The sequence below is a fragment of the Vespa mandarinia genome, chromosome 25 (assembly GCF_050613455.1).
Source record: "Vespa mandarinia isolate Hongniang chromosome 25, ASM5061345v1, whole genome shotgun sequence".
Classification (NCBI taxonomy): Eukaryota; Metazoa; Arthropoda; class Insecta; order Hymenoptera; family Vespidae; genus Vespa; species Vespa mandarinia.
In genome coordinates, this window is record NC_140834.1 from 2,360,037 (window position 1) to 2,372,681 (window position 12,645).

Consider the following 12,645-nt stretch of genomic DNA (forward strand, 5'->3'; position numbering starts at 1 on the left):
TTTAGAAGTAAAAATACATATAAAATGAAGGTTTTTTCAAGTCAACGATCATACCGCGTTGTAAAGCACCAGTTCTCGTCCGATCACTGAAGTTAAGCAACGTTGGGCACGGTTAGTACTTGGATGGGTGACCGCTTGGGAACACCGTGTGTTGTTGACATTTTTTTTGTTCTTCATTATACTTTTTTTACAAACAGCCAAAACTGCAATCAAATGATATACTTTGTACAAATAAATTATACTCTAGAATAAACTCACTTTTTCAGATGTAAAAATACATATAAAATGAGAATTTTGATCAGTCAACGACCATACCGCGTTGAAAAACACCAGTTCTCGTCCGATCACTGAAGTTAAGCAACGTTGGGCACGGTTAGTACTTGGATGGGTGACCGCTTGGGAACACCGTGTGTTGTTGACATTCTTTTTACTTTCTTTTTTATTTTTTTTTTTTATAAATAATCTAAATTACAATAAAATGATATGCGTCATTGTATGTCACTGTTACTCATCTACACTGAATCTAAGATGCCTGTTTCGTTGATCGCAATCTTACTTCCTAACAAAGCGAGGAAATTAAAAAATTTTGTATGTACTCCTTTTTTTTCATATGGTACACTACATTTTACTTAACGGACGTAAAATACTTTACAGAAATGAAATATATCAATTTTTAGAATAGAATAGAATTTTTAGAATTTCTAAAATAAATCAATTTTTTTTAGGAGTAAAAATACATATAAAATGAAGGAATTTCCAAGTCAACGATCATACCGCGTTGTAAAGCACCAGTTCTCGTCCGATCACTGAAGTTAAGCAACGTTGGGCACGGTTAGTACTTGGATGGGTGACCGCTTGGGAACACCGTGTGTTGTTGACATTTTTTTTATTCTTCATTATACTTTTTTTACAAACAGCCAAAACTGCAATCAAATGATATACTTTGTACAAATAAATTATACTCTAGAATAAACCCACTTTTTCAGATGTAAAAATACATATAAAATGAGAATTTTGATCAGTCAACGACCATACCGCGTTGAAAAACACCAGTTCTCGTCCGATCACTGAAGTTAAGCAACGTTGGGCACGGTTAGTACTTGGATGGGTGACCGCTTGGGAACACCGTGTGTTGTTGACATTCTTTTTACTTTCTTTTTTATTTTTTTTTTTTATAAATAATCTAAATTACAATAAAATGATATGCGTCATTGTATGTCACTGTTACTCATCTACACTGAATCTAAGATGCCTGTTTCGTTGATCGCAATCTTACTTCCTAACAAAGCGAGGAAATTAAAGAATTTTGTATGTACTCCTTTTTTTTCATATGGTACACTACATTTTACTTAACGGACGTAAAATACTTTACAGAAATGAAATATATCAATTTTTAGAATAGAATAGAATTTTTAGAATTTCTAAAATAAATCAATTTTTTTTAGAAGTAAAAATACATATAAAATGAAGGAATTTTCAAGTCAACGATCATACCGCGTTGTAAAGCACCAGTTCTCGTCCGATCACTGAAGTTAAGCAACGTTGGGCACGGTTAGTACTTGGATGGGTGACCGCTTGGGAACACCGTGTGTTGTTGACATTTTTTTTATTCTTCATTATACTTTTTTTACAAACAGCCAAAACTGCAATCAAATGATATACTTTGTACAAATAAATTATACTCTAGAATAAACCCACTTTTTCAGATGTAAAAATACATATAAAATGAGAATTTTGATCAGTCAACGACCATACCGCGTTGAAAAACACCAGTTCTCGTCCGATCACTGAAGTTAAGCAACGTTGGGCACGGTTAGTACTTGGATGGGTGACCGCTTGGGAACACCGTGTGTTGTTGACATTTTTTTTGTTCTTCATTATACTTTTTTTACAAACAGCCAAAACTGCAATCAAATGATATACATTGTACAAATAAATTATACTCTAGAATAAACCTACTTTTTCAGATGTAAAAATACATATAAAATGAGAATTTTGATCAGTCAACGACCATACCGCGTTGAAAAACACCAGTTCTCGTCCGATCACTGAAGTTAAGCAACGTTGGGCACGGTTAGTACTTGGATGGGTGACCGCTTGGGAACACCGTGTGTTGTTGACATTCTTTTTACTTTCTTTTTTATTTTTTTTTTTTATAAATAATCTAAATTACAATAAAATGATATGCGTCATTGTATGTCACTGTTACTCATCTACACTGAATCTAAGATGCCTGTTTCGTTGATCGCAATCTTACTTCCTAACAAAGCGAGGAAATTAAAAAATTTTGTATGTACTCCTTTTTTTTCATATGGTACACTACATTTTACTTAACGGACGTAAAATACTTTACAGAAATGAAATATATCAATTTTTAGAATAGAATAGAATTTTTAGAATTTCTAAAATAAATCAATTTTTTTTAGGAGTAAAAATACATATAAAATGAAGGAATTTTCAAGTCAACGATCATACCGCGTTGTAAAGCACCAGTTCTCGTCCGATCACTGAAGTTAAGCAACGTTGGGCACGGTTAGTACTTGGATGGGTGACCGCTTGGGAACACCGTGTGTTGTTGACATTTTTTTTATTCTTCATTATACTTTTTTTACAAACAGCCAAAACTGCAATCAAATGATATACTTTGTACAAATAAATTATACTCTAGAATAAACCCACTTTTTCAGATGTAAAAATACATATAAAATGAGAATTTTGATCAGTCAACGACCATACCGCGTTGAAAAACACCAGTTCTCGTCCGATCACTGAAGTTAAGCAACGTTGGGCACGGTTAGTACTTGGATGGGTGACCGCTTGGGAACACCGTGTGTTGTTGACATTCTTTTTACTTTCTTTTTTATTTTTTTTTTTTATAAATAATCTAAATTACAATAAAATGATATGCGTCATTGTATGTCACTGTTACTCATCTACACTGAATCTAAGATGCCTGTTTCGTTGATCGCAATCTTACTTCCTAACAAAGCGAGGAAATTAAAGAATTTTGTATGTACTCCTTTTTTTTCATATGGTACACTACATTTTACTTAACGGACGTAAAATACTTCACAGAAATGAAATATATCAATTTTTAGAATAGAATAGAATTTTTAGAATTTCTAAAATAAATCAATTTTTTTTAGAAGTAAAAATACATATAAAATGAAGGAATTTTCAAGTCAACGATCATACCGCGTTGTAAAGCACCAGTTCTCGTCCGATCACTGAAGTTAAGCAACGTTGGGCACGGTTAGTACTTGGATGGGTGACCGCTTGGGAACACCGTGTGTTGTTGACATTTTTTTTGTTCTTCATTATACTTTTTTTACAAACAGCCAAAACTGCAATCAAATGATATACTTTGTACAAATAAATTATACTCTAGAATAAACCCACTTTTTCAGATGTAAAAATACATATAAAATGAGAATTTTGATCAGTCAACGACCATACCGCGTTGAAAAACACCAGTTCTCGTCCGATCACTGAAGTTAAGCAACGTTGGGCACGGTTAGTACTTGGATGGGTGACCGCTTGGGAACACCGTGTGTTGTTGACATTTTTTTTGTTCTTCATTATACTTTTTTTACAAACAGCCAAAACTGCAATCAAATGATATACTTTGTACAAATAAATTATACTCTAGAATAAACCCACTTTTTCAGATGTAAAAATACATATAAAATGAGAATTTTGATCAGTCAACGACCATACCGCGTTGAAAAACACCAGTTCTCGTCCGATCACTGAAGTTAAGCAACGTTGGGCACGGTTAGTACTTGGATGGGTGACCGCTTGGGAACACCGTGTGTTGTTGACATTTTTTTTGTTCTTCATTATACTTTTTTTACAAACAGCCAAAACTGCAATCAAATGATATACTTTGTACAAATAAATTATACTCTAGAATAAACCCACTTTTTCAGATGTAAAAATACATATAAAATGAGAATTTTGATCAGTCAACGACCATACCGCGTTGAAAAACACCAGTTCTCGTCCGATCACTGAAGTTAAGCAACGTTGGGCACGGTTAGTACTTGGATGGGTGACCGCTTGGGAACACCGTGTGTTGTTGACATTTTTTTTGTTCTTCATTATACTTTTTTTACAAACAGCCAAAACTGCAATCAAATGATATACATTGTACAAATAAATTATACTCTAGAATAAACCCACTTTTTCAGATGTAAAAATACATATAAAATGAGAATTTTGATCAGTCAACGACCATACCGCGTTGAAAAACACCAGTTCTCGTCCGATCACTGAAGTTAAGCAACGTTGGGCACGGTTAGTACTTGGATGGGTGACCGCTTGGGAACACCGTGTGTTGTTGACATTTTTTTTGTTCTTCACTATACTTTTTTTACAAACAACCAAAGCTGCAATCAAATGATATACTTTGTACAAATAAAATATACTCTAGAATAAACCCACTTTTTTAGATGTAAAAATACATATAAAATGAGAATTTTGATCAGTCAACGTCCATACCGCGTTGAAAAACACCAGTTCTCGTCCGATCACTGAAGTTAAGCAACGTTGGGCACGGTTAGTACTTGGATGGGTGACCGCTTGGGAACACCGTGTGTTGTTGACATTTCCTTTTGTTCTTTCTTTTGCTTTTTTTTTTAGGATCAATCAAAGCCAAAATGAAATAATATTAGTTATCGAACGTTACCATTCACTAATTTGTCCTGGAGTGCATGACCAGTGAATTCGATACAAATTACAAAAAGTTGATCAGAGCTAATATCGACTATATAACACTCTTTGTTTACTCGTACAACGATTTTGTCGTTGTACTGCGTCCCAGTTAACACTAAAAATTTCCGTTTCTTCTATCGCTTTTTAAATAACATAACTTACCCAAATAGTTGTAATAATTCTCAGCGATGGTAGTACTATTTTTTCTTTTTTAATTGTTCTTTATCATTTATATCACTTAATGGTTTGATTTATATTAATACATAATGTATATAAACAAATATATTAAATCGAGCTATTTCATTTTTCTCAATTTACGTTAGGCGATCACTACTGTGAATAGTTATCGTATAATGGTAATAAATCAAACAACGATGTTAATCCAGAAATAATGTTAGATTCCGTATATGATGAAATCGACATGTCAGCACGCATAAAAGATATATCATTTCCAGAGATCAAGTAATATCTTGAGTTAAAATCATAAAATTGTAATTAGAAATAAAAAATCTAAAAACATCCTACTTTTACATAAATCGCAAGTTTGACGACATTTAATTTTTCTTATCGTACACGTTATATTGTTTTAATTAATCAAATATCTTAATTATTCTTAAAAAATTATTAAGCAAGTATAACCCTAAAAGGTTAAGAATTAATTAAATTGATTTCACTAGTTAAAAGAAATTCTAAAAAAGAATATTATTAATACTATTGCTTATAACTTTTTTTCAATCATATAGATAATTGATATGTATTTCGTCGAATGTTAGTCGTAACTAAAAAAAATAACTTTTATCTGAAACTATATTTCATTTGTTACGATTTATTACTTACAATCTAAAATCGAAAAATAAACGAATTTTTATTAATCGATCTTATCCCCTATAATAAAAACATAAGCAGCAAAATAAAATTGCCTAATATACATACCTCTATGCACTATATATATGTCGAATGTTTCATACTTTATTGAATTGCCGATTCGTGAGATCTGCCCTTGTAAGTATGTATTTTTAATAATCACATATCGTCGCTATAATGCACAAATCATTAATAAGCGAGACCCTTCTTTGTTTTAATTGAAGTACGTATCGTATTATGCGTTCTTATTGGTCGCTTTTCCACCAATTGCTTTTCCGCTAATTGGTCAGTAGCGCGTCGGTGTTGCTGTCCTCTGTTGGCGAGATTTGGATTCATGACGTGTTCATTTTTTATTTCACTGTGATTACGTATTGTGAAAGTGAGGTTAATATTTATATTCAACAAAATAATATTCTTTTATAACATTAGTATTAGACTTACACATTCATAAGGTTAATTATTAGATTAAAAATAATTTTTTTTCAGCAAATGATTGAATAAACGTACCTTTCTTTTATATCATGGAATTTACGTCGATTTGATCTACGCTACCTCGTAGAAAAAGGTTATGTGATGTTATTCAATGAAAAGAAGGTAATCTTGATTTTTTATTAAAAACAAATAATATCTACAATTTTTATTATGTTTCTGTTTTATTTTTTTCTTTTTATTTTTATAATTTAATTGACATACGATTAACCATGTTCACTTCGTTTGTTACGTGAATGTAAATTTTTTCTTGTTATATATTAGGTTGGAAACTATGAATCGGGCGTTGAATGAAAATAAAAAAACTAAACAAAAACGCCCGTTTCATAGTTTCCAACCTAATACTTGGTTATGTTTCAATTTTATATTAATTATTACATTTGAAAAGGACAGGAGTTAAAGGAATGGTTGAATAAGTAAGAAAATAAAGGATATCGATACTACAGAACACTTATTCTATTATTTCAAAAGTTACAAGTGAGGTTTGGATTGAAAGTTCATTCAGTACATCAGCAATTTAAATTTATATGTCTTCAAATTTTCAGGAACGAAACTTTGTGAAATCTGATGAAGTATATTCAAATAAGACAGTATAAGGCATAAAGATATTTATAGACTTGATATGCTTATTTACAATGTGCGATAAAATATTTCTCTCGGAAATACTTTTGTGGATTAGGCTCGGCTTACATTTTTAGCTAAACCTTAACACAATTCAGTTAGTCTCAACTTAGCATTCGCTTGAAACAGTCTTGGACAGTAAATGTAGCAATTGAAAAATTTTTCAGCCTTAAAAATATTGATTAAGATCAGATCAGTTCAAGTTCGAATTCAATTTTGATGCTTTTTCTACGATCTACAAATTCAATATGGCGAAGCTGGCGTGATATGAACAACGCAGAATTCTGGACATTTATTGCTGTTATAATCAATATGGGTACAATGCCGTTGGCCAATTTGCAAGAATATTGGTCGAGGAATATCGCAGAATTCTGGACATTTATTGCTGTTATAATCAATATGGGTACAATGCCGTTGGCCAATTTGCAAGAATATTGGTCGAGGAATATCGTCAGTTATATTCCGTTCTATTCGGATACATTTACAAGAGACAGATTTAGTCAAATATTCTGGTTGCTTTATGCTGAAAACTATTTCAACACGTAACACGAATCCAAGAACGTGCCTACAACGAGTAAGTTGCTTTTTGAACTATATCAACTCAAAATTTTTGGATTATTTCATACCGGGTGTGCATATATGTGTGGACGAGTCAACGATAAAATTCAGGGGTCGAATTTCGTTCATAATAAACAATCTTAAGAAACCGACAAAATGGGATATCAGAGTTTATACTCTAGCTGACTCGAAGACTGGTTATATTTGCTACATTTTGCCATATTATGGATCACTTATAACAGAGCTCTTGGTCAGAACCGATTTACCTGTTTCATCCAAGAATTCCGATACACTTGTACAAAATATTATTGGAGAAAATTCCAGGTGTTCAGGGGCACCATATGTACACGGATCATTACTATACTAGTTATGTCTTAGCTCAAGATCTAGCCAAATTGAAATGCAATATCACCGGAACGATCTTAACGAACAGGAAAGGATTGCCTAAGGAAATAAAAAAGACAAATTTTTCGAAAAAAAAATCCACGGTCGCGTATCGACGAGGCAACAGTTTACTTTTAGGATAGAAAGTTAAAAGGATTACACGAGGTGGTATGGAAATAATAGTCAAGAATTCCAATATTAAATTGAATTATATAAAATATAATTTTATTAGGGAAAAAAGAAATCCATTATTTTTGCATGAACTTCAAGACTTTATTTAACCCTTTGAGTGTTATGGGCGCATATATGCGTCCAGCGAAAGCTATCGATATAGACTATGAATGCAAATACGCGCTCGGCAGATGCTATCAGTATGGACTATGGACGCAAATACGCGCCTGGCAAAAATGATCAGTGTACTATGGTCAAATGTATATGTTCGGCAATTGTTTTTATTGCGCGAAAAAGTATTCAGTTCCCGGCGATCGTCAGCATCAGCCGCGCGCCATCCATACGGACTACATAGGCCACGAATATTCAGCACTCAAAGGGTTGACATGTTTCGGATTGTCCGATTTGGGTCAAATATACACCATTTTGTTCTATAATTTGTTGCCATTTTAAAGATAGCTTCATAATGCCTCTCTCACAGAAGTCTTGGTCCTTATTGGCGAAAAACTCTAATAATCGATTTTCACAATCTTCTCTTAATGCCAATTTCTTATCACTCAGGAAGTTTTGCAATGCGAGAAAAAGATGATAATCGCTTGGTGCCAAGTCCGGACTACATGGTGGATACATTAAAACTTCCCAACCAAGCTCCCGGAGTTTCTGGTGAATCACTATAGGCATGTATGGCTTGGCGTTGTCTTTACGCTACACAACACCTTTTCTATTGGTCAATTCTGGCCGTTTTTGGTCAATCGCTAACTTCAAACGATCCAGTTGTTGACAATAGAGATCCGGATTTAGTGTTTGGCCATATGGAAGCAACTCATAATAAATGATTCCTTTCCAGTCTCACCAAATGCACAGCAGAACCTTCCTGGTCGTTAGTCCTGGTTTGGCCACCGTTTGAGCTACTTCACCGCGCTTTGACCTCGATCGTTTTCGCACAGTATTGTCTTATGTGATCCATTTCTCATTCCCAGTCATCATCCATTTAAGAAATGAATCGATTTCATTCCGTTTAGCCAAAGCTTCGCAAATGGAAATTCGATTCATCATGTTTTTTGATATTAATTGGTGTAGCACCAAAACATCGAGCTTCTTTTTAAATCTAGCTTTGTGCAAATGGTTTAAAACTGTTTTATGATCGATCTTTAGCTCCTGGGCGATGATACGACTATTAACATGCCGATCAACTTCGATTATTTCTGTGATTTTATCGACATTTTCGACGACGGGCTTGCCTGTGCGAGGTGCGTCTTTAACATCAAAAATATCTGAACGGAATCGACGAAACCAAAATTGCACGTAATTAGCTATTACAGTATCGGGATCATAAACACCATTCACAATTTCAATCGCCTGGCTTGCATTTTCACCTTTATCAAAAAAAAAAAACTGTAAAATTTATCGAATTTTCTCTTTGTTGACTTTCATTTTTAACACCCTGTAACTCAAAAAAACAGCAAAAGAATTTTTTTAGTGTGAAATGTCATCTTGACAACGAGCATAAATCTGAAATTGTTTGATCGATACTTTACGAGATATATCGATCACTACAGGCATCTATCAAAAAAATAAATTGATTTCTTTTTCCCCAATATAATGATCGCGATGATTGAATAAGTATTATTAATTGTAAAATTGCAAAATCGCACTCGAGAAAGCTTGTTTTCTTTTCCCCCCTGTATTTATTATCTTTATTAATAATTCTTTGAATAAACTTTTGGTTAAAGGATAATTCAAAAATAGAACCTGGGCAACTTTTTTTCTGTTAAATCAGACTGCTATTGCATTCCGTCATTATCATCCGTATAATTTATAATAAATGATTCAAAATGTACTGTTGCTATTGGTATTTAGCATTGTCTTGATATTATAAGTTGATTGAGTCTATTAACGAATTGTCATTATTAAACTGTACGTCGCTGTCACTGTTATTGATTTCATTATCACAAATAATTTGATACCATCGAAATTGTCGAGGAGTGATTTTATTACATTCAAGGAAATCCAAGTGAAAACTGACGAAACATATGCGAGAATCATCGAACGAAGTGACCTTGTAAAGTGGTATGCTAAATATCTCATCCAAAGTGTATGTGCTAAATAACATCGCATAACGAAATATCTCGTTCAAAACGTGTCATGAACCAACATTGAGTTGCGAGATATTTTGTCTGCAGTTATAAAATGATTATACGAGATTTATCTCGTATATTTATCAATGCTGAAACAACACAAACTTCGTTTAAGTATTAGTGGGAACAAAGCATAAAATAAATTAGTTAGTTTCAATCTAATTGTCGTAATAGACAATTCTTTTTTAACCCTTATTGCTCCGCGCGTTTCTCGAGTACTGCCTACCAACAACTCCGGCAGAACATTTTTGCAGCGGAATGCCTGAGATAAAGGATTATTCTTATTTTGAGCGGAAAAGATTACAGGTCTTTGTGAATGCATTTGATTTTATTTATTTTATAAATATGCATTTTCCTATTGTAAATAAAAGATAAATTTTAAATTTTGTAATTCACCGTGCTGTGATATCTTTGAAAACGATCTCACATGTTCATTCTGGGTTTACTTGGGCAAGTGTCACAGTTATCACTTGTTTGACGTCTGCCATCCATTTGTTTCCTTTTAGAGCACACAACGCAGTTCCTCTTTACACCTTTTCTCATTATGTGAATTATTTTCCGTTTAATCTGATTTCAGAAATTGATGTAAAAGCTCTTGTTCTATCGTGACGAAAATCTCCTACGAGTTGATCGACTAAAATTTTTCTATACTGTAACTGCGTCAATGCTTTCTCATTTTTATTGTGTTCTATAGTTTTATAGAGAATGTATGAATTAATTATTGATATCTCCATTCTCCAGAAAAACAATTTCCGCCATCACTTAAACGATTTCCTCAAAAAGCAATAACTAGAGGCATATTGATCAGTCCAATCAACTCCACCCATCGACTTTGTGTACCCGACAACTACACTTGGCTTTTTAATTACTTCGTTTGTACCACCTCGTATAAATCTTCTAGTAGTTATCATTTCAGCATTATGCCAGTTGCTCAATAACGATACTATCCTCTTATCCCTCCAAGCTAAGAGCATTATATTTCCTTGTTTGTATGCGACAGTCCTTTTTTCATACAATTTTGGTTTCTTCAGAGTTGTTGGAATACCTTTTCTGTTTGTTTTTATGGTACCGGTTATGTGGTACTTCAGTTTTCTTAATTAACGTAGCATCTTAAGCGTAATCACATGCTAAAAACATTTGGCTCCGCAGCTGAGCCTTCGGAGTTAGGGAACAAATGTCTCCGTAGCGGAACCAACGGAGCGTTAAGGATTAATAAATATAACACGATTCCCATACTTCATAGGAACATTGACATACTCTTTCGCAAATTCTAATCATTTCTTTCTATTTACTTCATTTACGAAATATTTTCTACGGGCTACTCTGCCATGATATTCTGGAATTCGTAAAACATTACGCACTGTACTACTGCACACATTAATTATCAAGATTATTTTTAAGTTTAGTAGCGATGTTAACCGCACATATCTTCCGATTTTGTTTTATTTCTTGAATTATTTATTGATCAGTTTACTCATTTATTTTACGTTTACGTTCGTTTCGTGGATTACTTTTTAAAATTTTTCGGTCTCCATATCTGTCAATGATTCTATTTACTATTTTAGAAATTTCATTGAATGTTCTACATTTATTAGAAAAATTTATAATAATTTTCTTTTCTTTTTCAATGGTTTCCTTACTTTTTCATTTCATGGAAAAGTGTATGCAACAGTCCTTTCTTCATATAATTTTGCTTTCTTCAGAGTTGTTGGAATACCTTTTCTGTTTGTTTTTATGGTACCGGTCAAGTGGCACTTCAGTTTTCTTAATTAACGTAACATCTTAAGCGTAATCACATGCTAAAGACATTTAGCTTCGCAGCTGAGCCTTCGGAGTTACCGAACAAATGACTGATGTCTCCATAGCGGAGCCAACGGAGCGTTAAGGGTTAATTATAAACCGCATGTCGTACAATTCAAATATGACTTTAACAAAGATTCAGAATTTAATGCCATTAATATAAGAAAATCTGTAGCATGAAGATTACTTAAGGTTTGAAAAATGTAAAGGAACCATTGTTATATCCTACAGATAGAACAGTGTGAACAAGAAAAAAGAGAAAAGATATGATGGATTTGTTGAAATTAATTCTTTCTATTAAACTTGCTTATTATAAAAACTTACGATCAAATTGACACGTCATCTCAATACATACAGCTGATAAAGAAGATATCTTTTATGTTGCCGATGAATCGATCTAAACAAACTGATAATAATAATGCAGTAACAGATTTTATTCATTTTTGCAAAAAAAATCTTTAATAAAAAATGTATAATAATGGTCTTCTGAAATAAAAAAACTTCTTCTGAAATAAAAAGGAATTTAATGTGTTTAATTTTTTTTTTTTGACTTGCCAAATCGATTAACTCCCATAGTCATGCAAATGTTCTAATGTTAATGACAATTATTTTTAAATTGTCCTATTTTATTCACTTTACATGTTGTTAGATGAAAGTTACGTCAGCATTTATATATTCTACAATGTTTATTTGTATTTATATTTTAAAGGAAATTTTAAAAAGTAATTTATATTATTTTATCAAGTTTCTACACTTTTTTTTTATGGACTTAATCGATTCGGCAAGTGAGCGGCTCAATTTATTTTATTTTATTTTATTTATTTATTTATTTATTTATTTATTTATTTATTTATTTCAGATCTAAATTAAAAATAAAATTCAATTTTAATTATAATGAAATTTTTTG

The 12,645-nt window shown here is 32.5% G+C and overlaps 15 non-coding genes across 15 annotated transcripts; all 15 read left to right on the plus strand.

Moving 5' to 3' along the window:
- Positions 1-40: 40 nt before the first annotated feature.
- On the plus strand, positions 41-160 carry LOC146872217 (5S ribosomal RNA). Its single transcript, XR_014983632.1, has one exon. It is a non-coding gene; the product is annotated as a 5S ribosomal RNA (ribosomal RNA).
- A 141-nt stretch (positions 161-301) lies between these two features.
- Positions 302-421, plus strand: LOC118450649 (5S ribosomal RNA). Its single transcript, XR_004840790.2, has one exon. It is a non-coding gene; the product is annotated as a 5S ribosomal RNA (ribosomal RNA).
- Positions 422-760: 339 nt separating this feature from the next.
- LOC118450706 (5S ribosomal RNA) lies at positions 761-880 on the plus strand. Its single transcript, XR_004840843.1, has one exon. It is a non-coding gene; the product is annotated as a 5S ribosomal RNA (ribosomal RNA).
- Positions 881-1,021: 141 nt separating this feature from the next.
- On the plus strand, positions 1,022-1,141 carry LOC118450666 (5S ribosomal RNA). Its single transcript, XR_004840805.1, has one exon. It is a non-coding gene; the product is annotated as a 5S ribosomal RNA (ribosomal RNA).
- Positions 1,142-1,480: 339 nt separating this feature from the next.
- On the plus strand, positions 1,481-1,600 carry LOC118450664 (5S ribosomal RNA). The gene has a single exon (XR_004840803.2). It is a non-coding gene; the product is annotated as a 5S ribosomal RNA (ribosomal RNA).
- Positions 1,601-1,741: 141 nt separating this feature from the next.
- LOC118450667 (5S ribosomal RNA) lies at positions 1,742-1,861 on the plus strand. The gene has a single exon (XR_004840806.1). It is a non-coding gene; the product is annotated as a 5S ribosomal RNA (ribosomal RNA).
- Positions 1,862-2,002: 141 nt separating this feature from the next.
- LOC118450709 (5S ribosomal RNA) lies at positions 2,003-2,122 on the plus strand. The gene has a single exon (XR_004840846.1). It is a non-coding gene; the product is annotated as a 5S ribosomal RNA (ribosomal RNA).
- Positions 2,123-2,461: 339 nt separating this feature from the next.
- Positions 2,462-2,581, plus strand: LOC146872218 (5S ribosomal RNA). Its single transcript, XR_014983633.1, has one exon. It is a non-coding gene; the product is annotated as a 5S ribosomal RNA (ribosomal RNA).
- Positions 2,582-2,722: 141 nt separating this feature from the next.
- On the plus strand, positions 2,723-2,842 carry LOC118450650 (5S ribosomal RNA). Its single transcript, XR_004840791.2, has one exon. It is a non-coding gene; the product is annotated as a 5S ribosomal RNA (ribosomal RNA).
- A 339-nt stretch (positions 2,843-3,181) lies between these two features.
- On the plus strand, positions 3,182-3,301 carry LOC118450653 (5S ribosomal RNA). Its single transcript, XR_004840794.2, has one exon. It is a non-coding gene; the product is annotated as a 5S ribosomal RNA (ribosomal RNA).
- Positions 3,302-3,442: 141 nt separating this feature from the next.
- On the plus strand, positions 3,443-3,562 carry LOC118450670 (5S ribosomal RNA). The gene has a single exon (XR_004840809.1). It is a non-coding gene; the product is annotated as a 5S ribosomal RNA (ribosomal RNA).
- Positions 3,563-3,703: 141 nt separating this feature from the next.
- Positions 3,704-3,823, plus strand: LOC118450669 (5S ribosomal RNA). The gene has a single exon (XR_004840808.1). It is a non-coding gene; the product is annotated as a 5S ribosomal RNA (ribosomal RNA).
- A 141-nt stretch (positions 3,824-3,964) lies between these two features.
- LOC118450648 (5S ribosomal RNA) lies at positions 3,965-4,084 on the plus strand. The gene has a single exon (XR_004840789.2). It is a non-coding gene; the product is annotated as a 5S ribosomal RNA (ribosomal RNA).
- Positions 4,085-4,225: 141 nt separating this feature from the next.
- On the plus strand, positions 4,226-4,345 carry LOC118450668 (5S ribosomal RNA). The gene has a single exon (XR_004840807.1). It is a non-coding gene; the product is annotated as a 5S ribosomal RNA (ribosomal RNA).
- Positions 4,346-4,486: 141 nt separating this feature from the next.
- On the plus strand, positions 4,487-4,606 carry LOC146872219 (5S ribosomal RNA). Its single transcript, XR_014983623.1, has one exon. It is a non-coding gene; the product is annotated as a 5S ribosomal RNA (ribosomal RNA).
- The last annotated feature ends 8,039 nt before the right edge of the window (positions 4,607-12,645 follow it).